A 21,924-nucleotide genomic window follows, 5' to 3' on the forward strand; every position below is an offset into this window, starting at 1 on the left:
GGGAAAGCAGCTGGGAGGATGTAGCTTTACTTTAGGTGAGAGGAGGGTGGGGGCTGGACCAGGGCAGAAGCAGCAAGGAGTGGGAAATAAGCCAGATGTGAAAATGAACACAGAAGTGGAGGGTACAGCATGGAATACTATGCAGCTATAAAAAAGAATGAAATCGCCAGGTGTGGTGACTCACGCCTGTAATCCCAGCACTTTGGGAGGCTGAGGCGGGCAGATCACGAGGTCAAGAGATCGAGACCATCCTGGCTATCACGGTGAAACCCCGTCACTACTAAAAATACAAAAAAAGAATTAGCCAGGCGTGGTGGCGGGTGCCTGTAGTCCCAGCTACTTGGGAGGCTGAGTCAGGAGAATGACGCGAACCCGGGAGGCAGAGCTTGCAGTGAGCTGAGATCGCACCACTGCACTCCAGCCTAGGGGACAGAGGGAGACTCCATCTCAAAAAAAAAAAAAAAGAATGAAATCATGTCCTTTGAAGCAACGTGGATGCAGCTGGAGACTATCATCCTCAGTGAATTAACACAGCCACAGAAAACCAAATACTGCATGTTCTTGCTTATAAGTGGGAGGTAAACATTGAACACACATGGTCATAAACATGGGAACAATAGACACGAGGGACTACTAGAGGAAGGAGAGTGGGAGGGGGTGAAGGTAGATACACTTCCTATTAGGTACTATGCTCAGTACCTGGGTAATAGGGTCATTCGTACCCCAAACCTCAGTGACACAGAATTTACCCATGTGAGAAGCCTGAACAGCTACCCCCGAAAACTAAAAGCTGGAAAATAAAAAAAGAGGCAGGGTGCATAGCCCATGGCTGCTTGTGACTGTCTTTCACAAGCAAGAATGGGAAAGAGAGACAGACAGACAGAGAGGGAAGTCAACAATGACAGCATCATTTGCAGCTTGCTTAATTGGATGGTGACACCATCCAAGCACAGAAGGAGAAGTTAGCTCGGCGAGAGACAATGACTTTGTCCTAGGCATTCTGAGGGCAAGGGGTGTGAGAGAACATGCTCAAGGTGTGAGTCATGAAACACGAGGGCGTGGGGCCAGGTTGGGGGGCTAACGTCTGAAATCCCAGCACTTTGGGAGGCTGAGGCAGAAGGATCACATGAGGTCAGGAGTTCAAGACTAGCCTGGCCAACATGGCGAAACCCCGTCTCTACTAAAAATACAAAAATTAGCTGGATGTTGTGGTACACGCCTGTAATCCTGGGATTACAGAATTATACTTGGGAGGCTGAGGCAGAAGAATCGCTTGAACCTGGGAGGTGGAGTTTGCAGTGAGCCAAGGTTGCACCACTGCACTTCAACCTGGGTGACACAGTGAGACCACCTTGTCTCCTAAACAAACAAACAAATAAATAAATAAAATGCTAGGGCATGGGAGAAAGGACAGGACTAGATGTGGAGACTTTAAACAACCAATGCAGAGCTGTAGTCAACGCCATGCTATGGGCTGGATGCAGTGGCTCATGCCTGTAATCCCAGCACATTGGGAGGCCAAGGTGGGAGGATTGCTTGAACTCAGGAGTTCAAGAATAACCTGGGCAATATAGGGAGACCACGTCTCTAAAAATAAAATAAAACCAAAACAAAATCACCATGCTATGGAATGATGTGTCTGCTTGTACCCAGGTCTGGAAGAATGCACGCCCAATGCTCATAGAGGTTCCATCTGGGAAATCAGATTGGACAGGGCCAGAATAGATCCAGGGGAAACATTCACTGAATATATATACTTATGTATTGTGGAAGCTTTGATGGTGGTCATGTACCAAGAAGGGAAAAAGTAAGTTTATAAATGAGCAGAACCAGAAGGAGAACACTAGAGGAAAAAGGAGAGGACTTGAATGATTATATTTAGAGGATAGGATGAGAAGTGAGAGGAGGTGATTAGAGAGGTGAGGAGAAACCAGGAGAGTGGGTATGGAATCTTGGAAATCAACAGAAGAGGGCATTTCATGAAGAATGAACAGCTGCAGAGAGAAAAAGATTGCATGAGAACTGGGAAAAGAAACACTTTGTGTTTGCTGACACTGTCATAGTTGACCGTAGAAAGCATGGTTTGAGTAGAGTGGTCCAAAAGAGAAGGATACTGGAAGGGGCGGATCAGTACCAGAGATGATCTATGGTCATATATAAAGAAATGTGATAACATAAGGAAAGAGAACACTCATTGGGGTTGAGAAATGATATTTCTTGGCGCTGGGAGAGTGATCATATCCTTAAAATGTATTTTTTTTTTTTTGGGGGGGACGGAGTCTCACTCTGGCACCCAGACTGGAGTGCAATGGTGCCATCTCAGCTCGCTGCAACCTCCGCCTCCTGGGTTCAAGCGATTTTCACGCTCAGCCTCCTGAGTAGTTGGGACTGGGCAACTGCCACCATGCCTGGATAATTTTTGTACTTTTAGTGGAGACGGGGTTTCACCATGTTGGCCAGGCTGGTCTTGAACTCCTGACCTCAAATGATCTGCCCACCTCAGCCTCCCAAAGTGTTGGGATTACAGGCGTGAGTCGTTGCACTTGGCCTTAAAATGTATATTGACACCACTCCTTACTTCTAGCTTGTTTTTGACCTGCAAACCAAGAAGTAAGCATTACATCAACCTGTACAAGGTGCACATCAGTGATTCCTGCAACATCCTGCATCATGATGGGACCGGTAGTTGATGTGGTAAAAATATGTTGTGCATTTGTCTTTCCCACGAATTTTTTTCTAGCCACAAAATTAACCAGAAATAAGAGAAGCATAGCCCCATCCCCCCTTTTCTCAGCAACACAGAGAAGCAATGTCTCCAACACGAGAAAATGAATAACCTGCCAAAAACTAAGTTAGAAATACTGATGAAACCAGGTTAGATGATATGCCATGGTTTCTCTGCTATCCCACAGCAGATTGAAACCATGTTACAATTTGATGGGGGGGTGTCCTAGAGCAAATGCACAAGGCTGTGCCAGCAGAAGTGAAGCCTGAGGATTTGGGGTCATTCACTTGTGAATGATTCCTCTCTCCCTGCCTTCTTTCTCTTCCTTTTGTGCTGTTTTTTTCATGTACTCGCTCTCTTTTCCACAGATAGACTGCGGAACTGCCCATGAGGCCAAGCACCTATTAGTAGACCAAGAAGCATCACCCATTCGTGACCTAAGCTGGCAGTCAGCTATTGTTCTCATCTGAGTCTGGGAGTTCAGGATTTCCATCCTGACCTGGCTACTTTCTTTCGACAGTTACCCACTGTAAATTTCCGAATACTTTCAGCTGCTAATCCTGGTGTACCCAGTTAAAAATGGCTTTCCTAATAAAGGCATTTCAGATAGAATTTAGCAAAGTGTTCCAAGGTAGGAGTTTCCAGGGCTGGGGCAGAAACTCAATGATCTTATAAAGGCCCCTGCTCTGACATCTTTGGCATGTTGGCTTTTACCCTTGGCTCTGTCCTCATGGTTTCAAGATGGCTGTCAGAACTCCAAGTATTTCCTCCCTCCAAGACAATGTCCAAAAATCTCTATCTCTCTCTTTTTATCAGAGAGGAAAATCTTTCCCAGAAGCCTCCTGCGCACTTTTATTCAAGCTCCACTGCCCAAGATTGGGTCATCAACCAGTGCCCAGCTGTAAGGAGACTGGGGAGTTCAGTATCTAGGATTTTCGGTCTCTACAGTGGAGAAAAGGAGCTGGAATGACTATTTGGTACACAACCAAATATCCACTACAAGTAACAGTGATGGAAATAGAAAGTAATAATGACAGCTAACATGAATTATGCTATTAATACATGTTAGACATTGTTCTAAAGGGTTAACCTGAATTGGCTTAGTTCATCTCAAAAATGCTACTAACAGAGATCCATATTATTGCAGTCCTCATTTTACAGGCAAGGAAATAGGCTCAGAGAGGCTTTAAAAACTTGCCTCCACCCCTGCCCCACCCCCCGCCAAAAAAAGAAAAAACTTGCCCCCGGCCCCCAGACGCCCAGTTAGAAAGCCCGCACTTAGCCTTTTGGAGACCAAGGTCGGTGAGACATTCCTTGGCATCAAAAGACTCACAGTTCAGAGGAAGGCCCAGGCGGGGAAATAAATGACTGAAATATCATGAGTGAGGTAAGTGTTGATCCAGGAGAAATAGGCTGTTAGCAAGAAAGTGTCAGGCGGCAGCATCCCTCGGCCCCTCTCCTGGGACAGCCGCGTCAATCTTGTGTTTCCAGTGAAACCTTCCAGGGAGGAAGCGAACAGAAGAAGGTGCTTGAGGGGCATGAGCAAAAGCTGTGGCCTCAGTTGGGGAAGCATCCCACAAACTGGGAAGATGGGAGTGTGTAACATTTTGGAATGTGCAACAATGCTGTGTGGCCTCCAAGTGTCCAGATAGACGCCAGGACCCTAGCAGGAGTAACTGCATGATGCTATAAGGGAGGTTGCATCCCCCAGCCACTGCCAGGTGCCTGTGCCCAGGCTGGGAAGGAGTAGCGAGGACACCCACCTTCCAGGACCAAATGGAATTAGAAAACACTGCACTGTGGTGCCTTTTGCAGATAGGAGACAGAGGGCCCTCTCTGAGTGTCTGTGCTGTGTAGGACACCCCCATCCCCTACCCTCTGTTCCCCCTCTGTTTCTCTGTAGGCACAGAGAGAACCCAGACAACCACTGAGAGCAATTGATTGTACTCTGGGGCTTGAGGGCCTTGCACCAGACTTAATTGTATTTGAAACAACAGATTCCTATGTGGCGTCATACATCCAGAGAGAAAGCCAGTCTGAATCTGGGGCTGCATGTGCAGAGAAACATAACACTCTGTCTGTCTTAGGAGAAGGAATCTAAGAAGACTCCTGCACACTTTCATGCCCAGATGCGGGGCAGTGTCAGCAGGGTACTGAAGGATGAATAGGAGTTCACCAGGTGGACAAAAAAGGCAAAAGGTCTACACAAGGCAAGGCAGTATGAAAGACATTCTGGAGCTGTGAACGTTCTGATATCGAGCACACAGGCCCGTAGATAAGGCAGGTAGCGAAGACCCGGAGGTTTTATCTTGTACTCCAACACTTTGGGTAGGGAAGACTAGCTCTTAAAAAGGCTGAAATTGGTCTGAATGAGAGTTGTCCAAACTTGCACTTTTATTTTATTTATTTATTTATTTTTTAGATGGAGTCTCTATCACCCAGGTTGGAGTACAGTGGCATGATCTCTGCTCATTGAAACCTCTGCCTCCCAGGCTCAAGTGATTCTCCTGCCTCAGCCTCCCCAGTAGCTGGGACTACAGGCGTGCGTCACCATGCCTGGCTAATTTTGTATTTTTAGTAGAGATGGGGTTTCACCATGTTGGCCAGGCTGGTCTCGATCTCCTGACCTCAAGTGATCCTCCCGCCTTGGCCTCCCTAAATGCTGGGTTTATAGTCGTGAGCGACCGCGCAGGGCCAAACTTGCACTTTTAAGTACCAGGACATTTTCCTATTCATGAACCCCTTTATAAATTGAAATTACCTGTAACTCCAATATATAAATCGGATGTAAGAGGGATACCTTTTTCCCTGACAATTGTCTTGGATGCAGGAAGCGCCTCCCGATTTTACAAATACATGAAGTTGAGCCTAGCGCTGTGTCTCCAGAGACAAGGCTGGTGAGAAAGTTAATCTATATCATTACGGGGAACCCTCCCTACCCAGAGAGTGGAGTGGAAATCCAGGATCTGGTCTAGTCCTAACTGTTGAGGAGGGCCCTGAGACTTTCATCCATCCTGGTGACTTCCAGAAAGTTGACTGTCCTCTGCTGTCTCCCCAAGCTGACTTCCTGTTGCAGAACTTGGGATTCTTTGTGTGTGTGTGTGTGTGTGTGTGTATGTGATGGAATCTTGCTCTGTTGCCCAGGCTGGAATGCAGTGGTGTGATCATATTAAATAGCTTCAATGACATCTCCAACTCCTAGACTCGAGGGATCCTCCTGCCTCTGCCTCCCGAGTAGCTGGCCTATGGGCATGGACCACCACACCCAGTGACTTGTTTGTTTTCTTATTATTCAGTTTTGAAAGTTGTTTATAAATTCTGGATACAAGGCTTGTATTCGATAGGTAATTTGCAAATATTTTCTCGGTCCGCAGCTTCTCTTTTTTATTTTCTTAATGGTGTGATTTGATAATCAGAAGTAACATTTTGATGAAGAGCAATTTGTCAATTTTATTCTTTTATGAGTCATGCTTTTGGTAGCATATCTACATAAACGTTTTTATTCATCTGTTTATTGTCTGTATTTATTTTGAGACAGGGGCTCACTCTGTCACTCAGGCTGGAGTGCAGTAGTGCTATCACAGTTCCCTGCAGCCTCGACTTCCCAGGTTCAATCAACCCTCCTACCTCAGGCTCCCGAGTAGCTGGGACCACAGGCGCGTGCCACCATGCCCAGCTAATTTTTTGTATTTTTTGAAGAGACAGAATTTCACTATGTTGTCCTCAAGCTGGTCTCAAGCTCCTGGGCTCAAGCGATCCACCAGCCTCGGCCTCCCAAAGTGTTAGGCTTACAGGCATGAGCCACCTCGACCGGCCTATATTAACACTGTTAAACACCTTTATTAAGATATAATTCAGAAACCGTACGATTCACACATGTAAAGTGTACAATTCAATGGCTTTCACGTTCAAATGCCTGTGCTGGGATTAACATTTCAGCATGCACATCACTCACTACAAGAGCTCGCCTTTTGTCCATAATTTTTTAAATGTAAAATTTACATGTAATGAAATTCACAGATCTTAAGTGTATCATTTGATGAGTTTTGACAAAATTCATTCACCTGTGCAATGCAAATCTCTATCAAAATGTAGAATCATCAAAATATAGAATAATCCAGCCGGGCACGGTGGCTCACGCCTGTAATCCCAGCACTTTGGGAAGCCAAGGCAGGTGGATCACGAGGTCAGGAGATCAAGACCACCCTGGCTAACACGGGGAAACCCCATCTCTACTAAAAATACAAAAAATTAGCCAGGCGTGGTGGCGGACACCTGTAGTCCCATCTACTCGGGAGGCTGAGGCAGGAGAATGTTGTGAACCTGGGAGGCGGAACTTACAGTGGACTGAGATTGCGCCACTGCACTCCAGCCTGGGCGACAGAACAAGACTCCATCTCAAAAAAAAAAAAAAAAAAAAAGTGTGTGTATATATATATATATATATATATAAACAATCCCTGTGCTGGGATTACAGGAGTGAGACACTACACCCAGCAAATTTATTCCTTTGCATTTGATTCTGTGTATTCACAGATTTGTACAATATTTCCACAATCAATCAGTTTTCAAACATTTTCATGCTCCCAAGGAGAAACCCCAGACGCCTTAACTGTCAGTGTTTCATCCTCCCATTCCCACCCTCCAAATCCCGACAAACAACCATCTACTTTCTGTCTCTATAGATTTGTCTATTGTGAACATTTCATGTGAATAGAATCGTACCATTTGCGACCCTTTGTGTCTTCACTTAGCATTATGTTTTCAAGGTTCATCCGCATCCCAGGATGCATCAGTATTTCATTTCTCTTTATTGCCAAATAATATCCCTTGTATAGACACACCACATTTTATGTACCCATTATCAGTTGATGAGCATTTGGGTCATACAAGTCGTTGCGTGAATATGTTTTCACTTCCCTCGGTTATACACCTGGGAATGGAATTGCTGTGTCATATGGTGACTGTATGTTCAAGCATTTGGGAACTGCTAGGCTGTTTCCCAAAGGGGCAGTACCACTTTGCATTTTCACCATCAGTGTGTGAGGTTTCCAATTTCTCAACATCCCCACCCACACTTGTTATCATCTGATGATAGCCATTTTAGTGGGTGTAAAGTAGCACCTCACTGTGTTTTGATTTACTTTTCCTCATGATGTTGAGCTCCTTTTTAAATTTGAGACAGGATCACTCTCTTACCCAGGCTAGAGTATAATGGCACGATCTCAGCTCCCTACAGCCTTGACCACCTGGCTCAAGCGATTCTCCCGCATCAGCCCTCCAAGTAGCTGGGACTATAAGTGCACACCACCACACTCAGTTAATTGTTTTTATTTTTTGTAGAAATGGGGGTCTTCCTATATTACCTAGGCTGGTCTCAAACTCCTGGGCTCAAGCGATCCTCCTACCTTGGCCTCCTAAAGTGCTGGAACTACAGGCATGAGTCACAGCCCTCAGTCTGATAATTTTTTAATTGCTTTTGGTTATTTGTATTTCTTCTTTGGAGAACTGTCTATCCAAGTCCTTTGCTCATTTAAAAATTGGATAGTTGTATTGTTATTATTAAGTCCTAATTGTTGTATGTTCTAGATATACTTCCCTTATCAGATATATGACTTGCAAAAATTTTCTTTCATTCTGTGGATTTTCTTTTCACTTTCTTGATGGTGTCCTTTAAAGCATGAAAGTTTTTAAACTTGATGATGTCTAGTATATCTGTTTTTGGTTTCATTGCATCTACTTTTGTGTCATAGCTAAGAAACTACCACCTAAATCAATGTCAAGGAGATTTACATCTGTAGTTTCTATTTTTTATTTTATGTGTTTATTTTGGAGATGGAGTCTCGCACTGTTGCCTGGGCTGGAGTGCAATAACTTGATCTTGGCTCACTGCAGCCTCTGCCTCCCGAGTAGCTGGGATTACAGGCACCCACCACCATGCCCAGCTAATTTTTTGTATTTTTAGTAGAGATGGGATTTCACCATGTTGGCCATGCTGGTCACCAACTCCTGACCTTGTGATTCTCCCACCTTGGCCTCCCAAAGTGCTGGGATTACAGGCGTGAGTCACCACGCCTGACCTACATCTGTGGTTTCTTAGCGTTTTATAGATTAGCTCTTACATACAGGTTTTTGATCCATGTTGAGTTGTTACTTTTTTTTTTTTTTTTGATACGGGGTTTCACTTGTTGCCCAGGCTGGGGTGCAATGGCCCAATCTTGGCTCACTGTAACCTCTGCTTCCTGGGTTCAAGCAATTCTCCTGTCTCAGCCTCCTGAGTTAGCTGGGATCACAGGTGCCTGCCACCACACCCGGCTAATTTTTATATTTTTAGTAGAGATGGGGTTTCACCATGTTGGCCAGGTTGATCTTGAACTCCTGACCTCAGGTGATCCACCCGCCTGGACGTCCCAAAGTGCTGGGATTATAGGCATGAGCCAACGCGCCCAACCAAGTTAATTTTTATATATTGTGTGGTGTGAGGCAAGGATACAACTTTATTTATTTATTTATTTAGAGACAGGGTATCTCACTCTGTTGTTCAGGCTGGAGTGCAGTGGTGGGGTCACAGCTCACTGCAGCCTTGACTTCCCCAAGCTCAGGTGATCCTCCCACCTCAGTCTCCCAAGCAGCTGGGACTACAGGCAAACACTACGATGCCAGGCTAATTTTTGTATTTTCTGTAGAGATGAGGTTTTGCCATGTTGCCCAGGCTGGTCTCAAACTCCTGGGCTCAAGTGGTCCACCCATCTCTGCCTCCCCAAGTGCTGGGATTACAGGAAGGAGCCACTGCACCCAGAAACTTCAGTCTTTTGTGTGTGAATATCAAGTTGTCCCTTTATCATTTAATGAAAAGACTAGTTTTTGTTTTGTTTGTTTTTGTTTTTGTTTGTTTGAGACACAGTTTTGCTTTCATTGCCCAGGCCGGAGTGCAGTGGCGCGATCTCAGCTCACTGCAACCTCCGTCTCCCAGGTTCAAGTGATTCTCCTGCCTCAGCCTCCCGAGTAGCTGGGATTACAGGCATGCACCACCATGCCCAGTTCATTTTGTATTTTGAGTAGAGACAGAGTTTCTCTGTGTTGGTCAGGCTGGTCTCGAACTCCCAACCTCAGGTGATCTGCCCACCTCGGCCTCCCAAAGTGCTGGGATTACAACTGTGAGCCACCGCGCCCAGCCAAAAAGACTTGTTTTGCTCATTGGCTTGTCTTGACATAGATTAACATTTTATTATATTTACTGTACCACATATCTGTCAATCTTTCAATTCCTCTATTCATCCAATAATCTAACTTATTTTTTGATGCATTTGAAAAAGGAAGCTGTAGACACTAGAACACTTTCTTCCAACACTTCAACATGCGTATCATCAACTGGAGTTCAACATTTGTCCATGATGTTTTTAATGTAAAATTCACATTTAATGAAGTTCACAGATCTTAAGTGTACCATTTGATGACTTTTGACAAAATGCATTCACCTGTACAATGCAAATCTCTATCAAAATATAGAACAGCACCACCACCCCAGAAAGTTCCCTCATGTGCACTTATTTTTATGTATTTATTTTGGACAAATGCGTGTGCATGTGTAGCCACCACCCTAATGAAGACATAGAGCATTTCCACCCCCTAAGAAAGTTTCCTTCCACATCTTTGCAGTCAGCCTTGCCTGACCCACCTCATTTCTACCACTATATATTAGTTTTGCCTGTTATAGAAGTTCATATAAATGAAATCATGTGATATGCTCTAATTTGTGACCAGCTGATTTCACTTCTGATTAGGATTTTGAAAACAACACAGAGCAGAATAAAAAATAGTAAAATAAATAGCTGCTTGCAGGGCGAAATACTGCTTTGTAGATCTTTGTTTCGGATAGATAGACGATACATATGTATGTGTGTGTGTGTCTGTGTGTGTGTGTGTTTGTGTGTGTGTGTCTGTGTGTGTGTCTGTGTGTGTGTCTGTGTATATGTCTGTGTGTGTGTGTGTCTGTGTGTGTCTGTGTATTTGTCTGTGTGTATGTGTCTGTGTCTGTGTGTGTTTGTGTGTCTGTGTCCGTGTGTGTGTCTGTGTGTGTGTGTCTGTGTGTGTGTCTGTGTGTGTCTGTGTGTGTGTGTCTGTGTGTCTGTGTGTCTGTGTCTGTGTGTGTCTGTGTGTGTCTGTGTGTGTGTCTGTGTGTGTCTGTGTGTGTGTCTGTGTATGTGTCTGTGTCTGTGTGTCTGTGTCTGTGTGTGTGTGTCTGGTGTGTGTCTGTGTGTGTCTGTGTGTGTGTCTGTGTGTGTCTGTGTGTGTGTCTGTGTATGTGTCTGTGTCTGTGTGTCTGTGTCTGTGTGTGTGTGTCTGTGTGTGTGTCTGTGTGTGTGTCTGTATATGTGTCTGTCTGTGTCTGTCTGTGTGTGTGTCTGTGTGTGTGTGTCTGTGTCTGTGTGTGTGTCTGTGTGTGTCTGTGTGTGTGTCTGTGTGTGTCTGTGTGTATGTGTCTGTGTGTGTGTCTGTGTGTATGTGTTTGTGTGTGTGTGTGTCTGTGTGTGTGTGTCTGTGTGTACGTGTCTGTGTGTGTCTGTGTGTGTGTGTCTGTGTGTGTCTGTGTGTGTGTGTCTGTGTGTCTGTGTGTGTGTGTCTGTGTGTGTCTGTGTGTGTGTCTGTGTGTGTGTCTGTGTGTCTGTGTGTGTCTGTGTGTGGTGTCTGTGTGTGTGTCTGTGTGTGTCTGTGTGTGTGTCTGGTGTGTGTGTGTGTGCCTGTGTGTGTGTGCCTGTGTGTTTGCCTGTGTGTGTGTCTGTGTGTGTCTGTGTGTGTGTGTCTGTGTGTCTGTGTCTGTGTGTGTCTGTGTGTGTCTGTGTGTGTGTCTGTGTGTGTCTGTGTGTGTGTGTCTGTGTATGTGTGTCTGTGTGTGTGTGTGCCTGTGTGTGTGTCTGTGTGTGTGTGTGTCTGTGTGTCTGTCTGTGTGTCTGTCTGTGTGTGTCTGTGTGTGTGTCTGTGTGTGTGTCTGTGTGTCTGTGTGTGTGTCTGTGTGTGTGTGTCTGTGTGTGTGTCTGTGTGTGTCTGTGTGTGTGTCTGTGTGTCTGTGTATGTGTCTGTGTGTGTGTGTGTCTGTCTGTGTGTCTGTGTGTCTGTGTGTCTGTGTGTCTGTGTATGTGTCTGTGTGTGTGTGAGAGAGAGAGATGCCAGGCCTGCTGGCTCATGCCTGTAATCCTAGAACTTTGGGAGGCCAAGGCAAGCAGATCACTTGAGCTCAGGAGTTTGGCCTGGGCAACATGGTGAAACCCTGTCTCTACAATACACACAACAAAAATAGCTGGGCATGGTGGTGCACCCCTATAGTCCCAGCTGCTGTGGGGGCCGAAGCAGGAGGATCACTTGAACCTGGGAGGTTAAGGCTGCAGTGAGCCAAGATGGCGCCACTGCACTCCAGCCTGGGCAACAAAGTGAGACCCTGTCTCAAGTACGTAAATAAATAAATGAGAGAGAGAGAGAGAGAGATTGTGTACCAGGCCTAAAGAGAACATGCGTTTCTTCCCATGGGTTATAATAAAAACGGTTTAAAAGCTATTGATCCAGAAGTTCTAGATCAGAACCCTGTCTTGTCACCCTCCCTCATTGGCTGCCTTGATCCCTTATCAATGACCACAGTACTTGCTCTTCGCTTTAGGCCTTCACCAATGCCAGCCCTTCACCACTGCCTACTCATCCATCAGGTGCCTGCTTGGTTTACCCTTCCTCTAGAAAACCTCTATTCCCAAATTTCCCTCTCAGACCCAGTACCCAGTTGTGTCCAAATTATTTGGTCTGTCTTTCCTTCAGCTGACAGGGACTGTGTTTCATTCACCTTTGCAGTCTCTAGCTTCTGGGATGTGATAACACATAGCAGGCACCAATAAATATTCACTGAACGAATGAATGAATGAATGAATGAATCCCAGAGTTCCAGGTGACAGGGTTTGAAACAAACCAGCCTGATTCTTTTCCAAGGCTCCCTTCCTACTTATTTTATTGTCCTGTACACCTTTTTCCTTTTTTTTTTTTTTGAGATGGCGTCTCACTGTGTTGTCCAGGTTGGAGTGCAGTGGTGCAATCTCAGCTCACTGCACACTACAACCTCTGCCTCCCAGGTGCAAGCGATTCCCCTGCCTCAGCCTGCCAAGTAGCTGGCACTACAGGTGCCTACCACCACGCCTGGTTAATTTTTTTTTTTTTTTTTTTTTTTGTATTTTTGTAAAGACGGGATTTTACCATGTTGGCCAGGATGGTCTTGATCTTCTGACCTCGTGATCCGCCCGCCTCGGCCTCCCAAAGTGTTGGGATTACAGGTGTGAGCCACCGTGCCCAGCCTCCTATACATCTTTGACTTCGTAACCATCATGTTCTATAACCTCCTTCAATTGCCCTGAGACCTTATTAGCCCTTCCCTTTTTCCTCTGTCCACCCCTAGTATTAGTGCATTCGTCGTGGCTACTTTCTCCCCGCCATGCTGCGGCAAACAAGGGCAGTTGTCATCATGAGGTGACATAATATCCTTATATGAATGACTTTGCCCCAGAACCCTCCCCTGTCTTGCCAAAGGGATGTTAATTCTGTGACTGTGGATATGAGAGGAGGTGTGTGTGTGTGCATTTGTGTGTAGCAGGATAAATTCTTATCGTTAAAGCATATTTTTTTAACTTGGAAATTCTATGTTAGCAGTTATGTCAGGTCCTGTATCTTCTTTTTGCAGAGGGTCACATTTGTTGACAACCAATACATCTTGCTGAAATAAATTTCTAGATTATTTTTGTTTTTTATTTTTCGTTTTGAGAGAGTCTTGCTCTGTCGCCCAGGCTGGAGTCCAGTGGTGCCATCTCGGCTCACTGCAACCTCCGCCTCCTGGGTTCAAGCGACTCTCCTGCCTCAGCCTCCTGAGTAGCTGGGATTACAGGCATGAGCCACCATGTCCAGCCTTCACTTAATTTTTTATCCTTTTCTGTGTGGCTTCAACTTTTTGAGTATTGTATCAATCAATTATCCAGCTAACATAATGCTGCCAGAGCACTCATCAGGAGGCAGCAATAAGTGTTTCTTGCTTGCACTGCAGTGGTTGGCTGGCTGCTGCATAGGTTGGCTGCTGGCTGACCCAGAGAGGCCTCAGTTGAGACAATTGAGAGGACCTTACTCCACGTGTCCCTTATCCTCCTGTGGGCTAGCCCAGCCTGCAAACTTTCTGCAGCCATGGCAAACATGCAAATAAGTCTGATCATAGCTAATTACAAGCCTCTGTCCCATTGCATCTGCTGACATCCATTGGCCAACAAAAGTCACATGGCTGAGCTCAGAGTGAGAGGACACTTGTAAGTTACATGGCAAGAAGCATGGACCCGGGGAGAAAGAAAGAAAAAGAAAGGAAGGAAGGAAGGAAGAAAGAAGGAAGGAAGGAAGGAAGAAGGAAGGAAGGAAGGAAGGAAGGAAGGAAGGAAGGAAGGAGGGAGGGAGGGAGGGAGGAGGGAGGGAGGAGGGAGGGAGGGAGGGAGGGAAGGAAGGAAGGAAGGGAGGGAGGGAGGAGGGAGGGAGGGAAGGAAGGGAGTGTCATGGCAATCTCTCACAAACATAGGTTATCTTCATAGTCAGCAAAGGCAGTACAGCTGGTTTTAAGCAGAATGGCTCCCAGAGTTCTAGTCCTGCAACCTCTGGGTGGTACAGGTGATAGACACCTGTGGAAAGACAGGTGACTGTCTGTCTCAGCAGCTCCAGAAAAATTTCAAAGAGTCTCATTAACTCCTATCAGGTCACATGGACATCTCTGACTCAATCAATAAGGCCAAGGCACTGCAGTGTCCTGAGTGTCCACTCCTGAAAATCACCTGCCCACTTTCGCAGCCATAGGTGGAGTCAACTCTACCTGAATTTTTTGGAGTGAGTGTTAGGGTGGGGTGGTTCACTAGAGGTATATGCAGGATGTTACAGAGGTGGCTGGCTTGAATTAGATCTCCCCTGAGATGTAGATTGAAGCGCCAGTAGTGTACTTGTGATGTGATCCCAGAGGGCACACTTAAATGTTTATAAATGTTTAGTGAATGAATGAACGGATAGATGGATGAATGGATGGTTGTATGGATGGATGGATGGATGGATGGATGGATGGTTGTATGGATGGATGGATGGATGGATGGATGGATGGATGGACAGTGAAGTTATCAATGTGGCTGAGACCTAGAAAGGTTTAGTGAGTCACCCATGAATGCCCAGGAAGTGGCAAAGGAGGAGCTGAGCCCCAGATGGTTAAGGGACTAATTCTTGGAACAATGGGGCTCCCCTAGAAGGTTTTCTATGGTCCAAGAGCAGCCTCACCTGTTTGCAGGACGACAACCTGTCAGCTCTCAGAGTTCTTCCTTTTCAGCTAGTTGGCTGAAGCCACAGAGATTGTTTGTAGTGGATTTGGGTAGCTTGTCTCCCATGTAGATTTGTCCTGTTGTTGCTCGGCAAAAGCGGAGGTTACATTACAGTGAGCCAAGATTGTGTCACTGCAGTCCAGCATGGGTGACAGAGCAAGACTCTGTCTCAAAAAAATAAAAATAAAAAAAAGATATCAGGGCTTCTGTGTCTAGAAAATTCTTCACCTTACAAGAATTCCAGATATTAGCTCTTGCTGGGGTTGGTTCAATTGTTCACAGATGTCAGGGCTCCTGTGCTGCAGTTGTCTTGGCCTTCTGTCATGGCGGCAAGATGTTTCACAGCAGGAAGACCCTTTCAATCAGGAAAGCCAGCCTTTCTCCAGGAGCATTCCCCTACACACGGAGACTTCCATTTGGGTTTCTTCAATAGAACTGGGCCACTCAGTCACCACTAGCACAAGGGAGGCTGAGAAAGATGAAATAGAATTGTCATGATTAGGCCAGGCTTGGTGGCTCATGCCTGTAATCCCAGCACTTTGGGAGGCCGAAGTGCGTGGATCATGAAGTTGGGGGTTTGAGACCAGCCTGACCAACATGGCGAAACCCCGTCTCTACTAAAAATACAAAAATTAGCTGGGCGTGGTGGTGGGCGCCTGTAATCCCAGCTACCCAGGAGGCTGAGGCAGGATAATTGCTTGAACCCGGGAGGCGGAGGTTGCAGTAAGCGAGGATTGCACCACTGCACTCCAGCCTGGGCCGCAGAGTGAGACTCCATCTCAAAAAAAAAAAAAAAAGAAGAAGAATTGTCATGACTGGCCACAATGAATCTTGATCTATTGCCTCACGTAGGACACATTGCTGACCGCAAACAAAATCTGAGTTCCGTGGATAGAGAAGACTGCATAAGGTATCATGGGTGTCATAAAAGTTCAAGCTACTATGGCTGTGTAACAAACTATCCAAAACTTAGTGGCATTGATTTTGCACGTAAATCTGCAGTCCAGCAGGGTTCAGTGGAGACAGGTTCAGTGGGTTCATCTCTGCTCTATTTGGTTTAAAGTTACCCAGGATTAAACTCTTGGTTTAAAATTACTTGATTACTCAGATTAAAACAATAGCAACGTTTATTTTGCGCATGGTTTTGCAATTTGGCCAGATTTCAGTCGGCTCAGCTGGGATGACTCGGTGTCAGCTTAGCAGACTCCAGAACTGGGGGACAGGAATCATCTGAAGGCTCATTTGCTCATATCTGTAGACCTGGGATAGGAAGTCCCAAACAGATGAGACTCCTTGGGCTTCTCTCTTTTCTCTCCAGCATGGTGGCTTCAGCGTACTTGACCTTCTCACATATTAACTCAGGGATCTCAAGGTGGGAGGAAAGAGAGATTCAAGTAGAAGTTGTAACTCCTTTCTTTAACCCAGCCCTGGAAGTGCTGGCATCATTTCCACCATATTCTATTCATTAGAAGAGAGTCACTGAGGTTGCGTCATCCTGTAGGGGAGGGAAATTCGGTTCCCATCTGTTTGCGGGAGAAGTATTGAAGAGTTGAACATGTTTTCAACAGTTAAGCATGTCTGCCACGTCTCCCACTGCAAGAGAGCTGGAAGTAAGTGAACTGGAAAGTACCGTGTTGGATGGAGAATGAAGGGGAAGTTTGAAATATGCTTTGAAATATTCTCCCTCTCCAGGTCCTGAAACATATCTCTCTATTCTTTTTTGAAGATTCAGAATGAGTTATGCTCAGAAAAGGTAATACTTCATGTTATTTTATTTTATTTTATTTTATATTTTATTTTGAGATGGAGTCTCACTCCGTCACCCAGGCTGGAGTGCAGTGGCGCAATCTCGGCTCACTGCAACCTCCGCCTCCCAGGTTCAAGCGATTCTCCTGCCTCAGCCTCCCAAGTAGCTGGGACTACAGGCACGTGTCACCATGCCCAGCTAATTTTTGTATTTTTAGTAGAGACAGGGTTTCAGCATGTTAGCCAGGATGGTCTTGATCTCCTGACCTTGTGATCTGCCCACCTCGGCCTCCCAAAGTGCTGGGATTACAGGAGTGAACCACCACGCCCAGCCTTATTTATTGATTTATTGAGACAAAGTCTTGCTCTGTCACCCTGGCTGCAGTGCAGTGGTGCAATCATAGCTTACTGCAGCCTCAACCTCCTAGACTCAAGTGATTCTCTTGCCTCAACCTCCCGAGTAGCTGTAACTACAGGTGCATGCCACCACGCCCAACTAATTTTGTTAAATTTTTTTGTAGAGATAGGGTCTTGCTATGTTGCCCAGGCTGGTCTTGAACTCCTGAACTCAAGTCATCCTCCCATCTCTGCCTCCCAGAGTGCTGCGATTATAGGCATAAGCCACTGTACCTGGCTTATTTCCTTATTTTAGATGCAGAGAGGCTGTGCTGTAGTTAGTTCATTGCCTATATCCCATCAGCTGTGCCTTTCCATGTGTTTGCCTGACTTCCAGTCTCCAACGACAGCAGTTCTTTGCCTGAGTGCTCTTCTCCTGGCTGTTGGAGCCTGCTGTGCTCCCATTCCTGGTCTCCTATGGTCTGTCTGGAAATGCTGGGAAAATAACCACTTCTATTCCATCAGCCCTAAGCCAACGACCAAGCCAGTGATGCCCACTCTTACCACTCCTATTCAATATCATACTGCAAGTCCTACCTCATGCGACGAGACAAAGAAAAAGAGAAAAGTTACACAGATTTGGAAGGAAGAAACTAAACTGTCTTTGTTTGCAGATGATATTATTGTCTATGTAGAAAATCCTAAAGAGTTAATTAAAAACCCTCTTGGAACTAATAAGTGTGTGTAGCAAGGTTGCAGGATACAAGGTTAACATACAAAGGTCAACCACTTTCCTACATACCAGCAATAAACAAGTAGCATTTAAAATTAAAAACACAAAGCCATTTATATTAGCACCAAAAAAAGAAAGAAAAATAAATACTTAAGTATAAATCTAATAAACATATACTGGATCTTTATGAGGAAAACTACAAAATTCTGATGAATAAAACCAAAGATCTCAATAAATGGAGACAGTCCATGTTCATGGAGAGTTCTTCCCAGCTTGATCTTACGGATTCAGTACAATCCCAATCAGAATCCCAGCAAGTTATTTTGTAAGTATTGACAAACTGATTCTAAAGTTCAAACAGAAAGGCAAAAAGCCTGGAATAGCCAACACAATACTGAAGAACAACAACCAAGTTGAAGGACTGACATTACCTGACTTTAAAACTATAAAATAAAGCTACAGCAACCAAGACAGTATGGTACTGGTGAAAGAACAGACAAAAAGAACAACGGAACAGAATACAGACTCCCAAAATATACTGACACAAATATAATCAACTGGTCTGTGACAAAGAGGCAAAGGCAATTCAGTGGAAAAAGGATAGTCTTTTCAACAAATGGTCCCGAAACAACTGGATGTCTATGTGCAAAATAATAATAATAAATTTAGACACAGACCTTACACCTTTCACAAAAAATAACTCAACATAAATCGTAGACCTAAATGTATAATACAAAATTACAAAACTTCTAGAAGATATCATAGGATAAAATCTTGGATCTCAGTGACCTTGGGTTTGGCAATGGGTTTTTAGACACAACACTAAAAAGACAATCCAGGAATAAGAAAAAAAATTGGTGGTTTGGAGTTCATGAAAATTGAAAACTGTATTAAATTTGAAAATCTTTGCAAAACACTTATGTGATAAAGGACCTGTATCCAAAATACACAAAGAATGTTAAAACTTGACAATAAGAAAACAAGTAACCCAACTAAAAAATGGGCACAAGATCTCAACAGACAACAAATAAGATATATAGATGGCAAAAAGCATATGAAAATATGCTCAACATCATATGTCATTAGGAAATTGCAAATTTCCTAATTTGCAAACATATTGACATATGCATCATATGTCACTAGGAAATTGCAAACAATGATGAGATACCACTACACACCTACTAGAGTGGCTAAAATCCTCAAACTGACAATATGAAAAGCTGACAAGAATACAGAGCAATGGAAACTCTCACTCGTTGTTGATAGAAAGGCAAAATGGTACAGCCACCTTGGAAGACAGTGGCAGTTTACCGCCAGACTTTCTTACTTTTACCGTATGATCCAGCAATTATGCTCCTTGGTATTTACCCAATTGTGTTGCAAACTTATGTCCACCCAAAAACTTGCACATGAGTGTTGATAGCAGCTTTATTCATAATTGCCAAAAATTGGAAGCAACAAAGATATCTTTCAATAGGTAGAATGGATAAACTGTGGTACATCCATACAATAGGGCACTACTCAGCCACAAAAGGAAATGAGATGTCAAGCCTGGAAAAGACATGGAGGAACCTGAAAAGCATATTGCTAAGTAAAAGAAGTCAGTTTTAAGGGACTGCATACTTTCTGATTTCAATTACGTGACTTTCTGAAAGAGGCAAAACTATGGAGACAGGAAAAAACTCAGTGGTTTCCAGGATCCTGGATGAATAGGTAGAGAATTGGGGATTTTTAGGAAAGTGAAACTATTTTTTATTTTTTCTTTATTTTCTTTCTTTCTTTATTTTTAGAGATAAGGTCTCATTCTATTGCCCAGGCTGGAGTGCAGTGGCATGATCATAGTTCACTGCAGCCTCAAACTCCTGGGCTCAAGGGATCCTCCTGCCTCAGCCTCTGGGTAGCTGGGACTACAGGTGCATAACCATTCCTGGCCTGTTTTTTTTGTTGTTGTTTGTTTTTGTTTTTTGGTAGAGACTGGGTCTTGCTATGTTGCCCAGGCTGGGAAACTATTCTTTTTGTTGCTATATGTGTATACATTGTTAAGATCCAGAACTTGGCTGGGTGCAATGGCTCAGGCCTGTAATCCCAACACTTTGGGAGGCCGAGGCAGGGGGATCACTTGAGGTCAGGAGTTCAAGACCAGCTTGGCCAATATGGGGAAGCCCCGTCTCTACTAAAAATACAAAAATTAGCCAGGCGTGCACCTGTAGTCCCAGATAACTTGGAAGGCTGAGGCACGAGAATCGCTTGAATCTGGGAGGCAGAGGTTGCAGTGAGTTGAGATCACACCACTGCACCCCCGCCTGGGTGACAGAGCAAGACACTGTCTCAAAAAAAAAAAAAAAAAAGAAAGAAAGAAAAAAAAAAGACTCAGAACTGTGCAACAGAGGTTAGGCACAGTGGCTCACGCCTGTAATCTCAGCACTTTAGGAGGCTGAGATGGAAGGATAACTTGAATTTAGGAGTTTGAGACCAGCTTGGGCAATGTAGCAAGACTCTCTCTACAAGTTAAAAAAAAAAAAAAAAAAGAGCCTGGTGTGGTGGCATGTTCTTGCAGCCCCAGCTACTCGGCAGGCGGAAGCAGGACGATCCCTTGAACCTAGGAGTTCCAGGCTGCAGTGGGCTATGATCCCGCCACTGTACTTCAGCCTGGGCAACAAAGTGAGACCTTGTTTCCAAACAAACAAACAAACAAACACAAAACAAAACCCTGAGAAACAGTGAAACAATATATGCTATGGACTTTAGTTTATAATAATGTATCAGTATTATAAGGAATGCACCATACAATAATGAAAGATGTTGATAAAAGGGGAAATTTTGCACGGGGGAGGGGGATGTATGGAAACTCTCAGTACTATCTGCTCAATTTTTCCATAAATCTGCAATGGTTCTAAAAAATAAAGTCTATTAGTTTTAAAGACCGAAAGGCTTGGAAACAAGTAAGCGTGTTAGGATGTAATGAGGATTGAGCTTATACTGAGTCAAGACTTGGGAGCCCCTAGATGGGGGAACAGAGGTTTTACTGTCTCGTTGCCTTTGGACCTGCTCCCAGGACTGACAGAGCAGTCACAGATAAAGTCTGGGCATCTTGGGCAGGAACTTGAATGGTGGGACTGTATGCAAGAAGACAAACTTCACATTTCTTATCTCTCTTGCACCCAAGAACAATGCCCTGTTTTCTTTAACTTTGTAATTTGACATAATTTCAGACTCTCAGGAAAGTTGGGAGAAGAGTACAAAGAATTCCCGAATCTCTTCCCCCAGATTTCCTGAATGTCTTAGCCTCTGACCACAGCTGTGTTTTCTTTGCCTGTCTTCTCAATGCCACGTTCATCTCCATTTCACAACCAAGCAACAGACCAAGGCAACAGGCTTGACTTTGCTTCTTTCTCATCTTCATCCTGATAAGAATAGCAATTGACATTTTGAATGCCTAATCCACGCCACGCATTGTTCTGGGCATTGTGATACATACCTTGCCATTTCACCATTTCGTAGCCCTACGAGGTGGATCTATTATTATCCCCATTTTACAGATGGGGAAACTGAGGCACAGGGAGGATGATCTACTTTGCCCAAAGTCATAGTCAGTAAGTAGCAGAGTTGGCCTGCCAACGCGGGTGGTCTAGAGGCAAGTGAGGAAACTGACGAAGGATGACTTGACCGGGAAAACAGGATGGGGGCCCAGTTTGGGAGGCCAGGAGGGGATACAGCCCAAGCCACACATTCTCAAAGGACTTTCAAGGTAGACTTATGCTGTCGTCTCCCGATGAGATGGGGCACAAACTCAGAGACACAAAGACAGGACAACTGACTGCAGGGCTGAACTGCCTGGGATGAAATATCAACCATGTGGGTGTGCGGATGTATGAGTAATGAGTGTGAGGGAGTATGAGTGTGGACGGGAGTGAAAGTCACACTTGATCCGGAGGATTCCTATTTCTCCTGAAACCCAAGCTTCCAGAAAAGCCCTTCCTGTGACCCTCTCTGCCTAGTCCTCTCCATGTCTGCCTGGGCTG

This window comes from Trachypithecus francoisi, unplaced genomic scaffold, assembly GCF_009764315.1.
Source record: "Trachypithecus francoisi isolate TF-2019V2 unplaced genomic scaffold, Tfra_2.0 Lachesis_group10, whole genome shotgun sequence".
NCBI classification, from domain to species: domain Eukaryota; kingdom Metazoa; phylum Chordata; class Mammalia; order Primates; family Cercopithecidae; genus Trachypithecus; species Trachypithecus francoisi.